Source organism: Sardina pilchardus, chromosome 11 (assembly GCF_963854185.1).
Source record: "Sardina pilchardus chromosome 11, fSarPil1.1, whole genome shotgun sequence".
Lineage (NCBI taxonomy): Eukaryota > Metazoa > Chordata > Actinopteri > Clupeiformes > Clupeidae > Sardina > Sardina pilchardus.
The window spans coordinates 12,776,599-12,780,018 of NC_085004.1; positions in this window are offsets into that span (position 1 = coordinate 12,776,599).

Consider the following 3,420-nt stretch of genomic DNA (forward strand, 5'->3'; position numbering starts at 1 on the left):
TCCTCTAAACGGCGCTTAAAGTTGCTGGAAATATTCTGGACAGAGAGAGAGGAAACAAAACAGAGACCCTTGCATAACTTTTCCACCGGTTGGCGTAATAGCCAGATGATCTAAGGCAATCAGGCTTTCATGTTTCTCCAAATCAACATCTGCACTCATTTGGCATTACGTCTGTTCTCTCTCTCTCTCTCTCTCTCTCTCTCTCTCTCTCTCTCTTTCTCTCTCACACACACACATACTGTACACACATATTCTCTCTCTCTCTCTCTCTCTCATATCACTCCATCTTTTTTTCCATGTTCCTCTCTGGTTGTAATGATGTTATGCTAGGAGGAGCACTCGTGATTTGCAGCATGCACAATCATGGTCAGCTGGACATTGAGATGAACCCGCTGGAAGTGTTCAGACTTTGGGTCGGGGGTTGCGGGGGTTGGGAGGGGGTGAGCGTAATTACCTCCAGTTGCTCTATTAATAGGTTGGCCCGTTTGTTAAGCTCATTCATCATAATCATCTTTGCCATTTTAATCTGGTTCTCGGCCCTCCTCTGCGTGACTTTTACGCTGTGCAGCCTGGGAAAAGAGAGAGTGAGAAACATTAAATGACAATCTGATTACTAACAGGCCCGACAGAACGTCCTTAAAACACACAGACGCTTGATGCACAGTGTCCTGAAATATATACAGATATGACTCATCTCGTCCCCACCCTCTCGAAAAGCGGCAGAAGATGACTTCCAGTCGTGAGAGAGCAACTTAAATATGTAGATCTAAGCTGTGGGAGACTTTGACACTCTGCTCCTGTGCTAGGAGGATGAACAGATTTTTGCATGGTCTTTAGGCACGCCTTTGATGACTGCTATCCCACGGTATGTGACAGAAAGCCTGTGCTGGGGCAGAGGGGAGGGGAGAGAGCATGGGGAGAGGGGGGAGAGAGAGAGGTTGTCAGGTTCTAAAAGGCTCACCTGTCCTCGATCTGCTTGGCAGTGTTCTCTAGAATAGATCTCTTCTCCTCGGCTCGAACCATCAAGTTCTCAAAGAGCCAGCGCTGATCCTCCAAGGCCTTCCCAGCATGCACCACCCTGAAGATAAAGACACACAATGGTCAACACAGGGCTGTTTCAGGCTGGCCCCACCCACCTAGGTCTTCTCTCAGGGAGATCTAGCCTGGACCACTATGGTTCATAACTATTTCCCTCAGACAAGAACAATGTCAGACCAATCAGCACAAGAGCAGCAGACAAAACCCAAACTTATTGTGATAAACAGAAGCCGCAACACCTGCAAACGTCACAAAATGCAGTCTGAAAAATGCAGAAATGTATTTACAGCAAAGACAGACCCACATACATATTTTCCCGATTGTTGATGCTGTTTCTTAAGTTTAGGAGAAATAGGAAGTAATGTTAGGAATCTCTGTAATGCAAGTGTTGTAAACGTCCAATGGAGATTCACCAGACTCTATTTACTTAATTTGAGTTTGGATTTTTCCAGGCTAGGTCTTTATGTCAGCGATGCATTTACTTGTACTTAGCATGGTCTCAGGCATGTGTCATACAGTACATTCATTGTGCTGGACTAGAGACAGGGATGTAACACTGAGAGCAAAATGTATTAAAAAGTCTGAATTCACCGCATCATTGCTGTGCAACTACAAAGGCAGAGGCATCATGTTCTCTGCTAACACACATCCCTCATTAAAAACCTCTGTCATTAAAACCTCAAAAGACCGTATTATTCTAGAGAAATGAGTAAGATAACGAGTAGTGTGTAGACCACTTCACAGTTACTTGTGAAACTTATGAATGTCTGCAGAGGCCAGAGACTTTTTCAGGCTTTGGTGCCTGAAAAGCAAATTCATGACTTGCATGACGATTTGAGAAACTTTCTCGTTGCTGCATGAACGTGAGAATCCTGTCATTTGAGTGCCTCCCCGTGGCATCCTTCGGTCCCCAAAACTGGTCATTAGGCAAAATGCACCAGTCAGCCATGCCTGTGACCTGCGAGGTCTCGCTCCTGCGGAGAAGGCTGGGCATTAGAATTCCGGCAACTCACCGGTGATCCTTGTGCGCGGGCAGGTGGCAGCTGTTGCAGGTCAGGAGGTCGCACGTCTCGCAGAAGAGCTCCAGCGGCTCCTGCTTGTGTACGGGGCACATGACGCCGGCATGGGCACAGTAGGCAGAGCCTGCAGGGCACCAGGGGATGGTTAGCCGTTAGCCGTTACCACACAGATAGCTTCTGCTGGTAATGCAATCCAATACGCACTCTGTGTAAAGTATAAGACAACTAACTAAGGGAGTGGATTATGATACCACTTGACCCTTGGAGTGAGCAAGCTATGAATTCAGAAGCAGCAGATAAATAGATTCATTTAGCCATGAATGGTGGAGACTGCAGGATTCAGAATAAAAAGAAAAGTGGGCTATGAATTCAAATTCATACTGAATTCATTAAACATTCTGCCCACACTTGCCTAAGACATTTGGGCGCATTGAGCGATCTGATTACTGTGAAGTATGAAATGTCGAACAAAATAGGCTACAAGATGGCAAGATGGAGCGTGAAGAGCTGCTCTGTGGCTGGAACAGAGCATTTACACGCAAGACTCAACTACGGCTTCATTAAAACCTTGTAAATACATCCCTGGACTCTGCCACGCATCACTGGTGCAAAGGTGAGCTCAAAGCCATGGGGAGCAGAGTTCATTTCTGATCATTACCCTGATGTGTTATTACAGACTTTAGCGCAATGAGGGTCTGACGTGACCTGGGCTGCTTTTTAAAAGCCGCTGCTCTGTCAGTACAAATAAACGGAATACACAGAGAAAGAGAGAGAGAGAGAGGGCTTGAGAGGCGATTCTTTTCATATAAGCAGACATGACAGAAGTATCTGAGGAATTTCTTCCAAAAACAAACTACAGGGATTGTGAGGATCACCACATAATCTCGTCTTGGCAAAAGGGTGATGCAATTAATAGGATAATAGTTGACTGGGATTTTGTTATTGTATGTCATGAGGGTCCGATCCCATCACGTGTCATCAAAACATCCAACCCATGTGCCAGACAAACAACACAATTTGTGTATACATGGCACTAATGTGCACATTGTTTTCAAATTGCAACACAATTACTTCCCAGAATGACTACACAATGTTTTCAGATCAGAGCTGTGGGATCTCAAGGCTTTTTTGCATGACCTACATCCTCCAGAGCCAACTGTCAGTTGCGAGGAGGCTTGCTGGCCTGACAGTACCTTTGGGCTTCAGGGGTTAGACTCAACGACGCTGCAGCAAACTCTCACTCACTCACACATTACTGATGACGCTGGAAGTGTGAAAACGATCAGAAGCTTGAGCAAGCCACGCTACGCTCTAACGACTGACCACATCCTGCTTACAGGTCTGCGCTCTCACCCGCATCGCA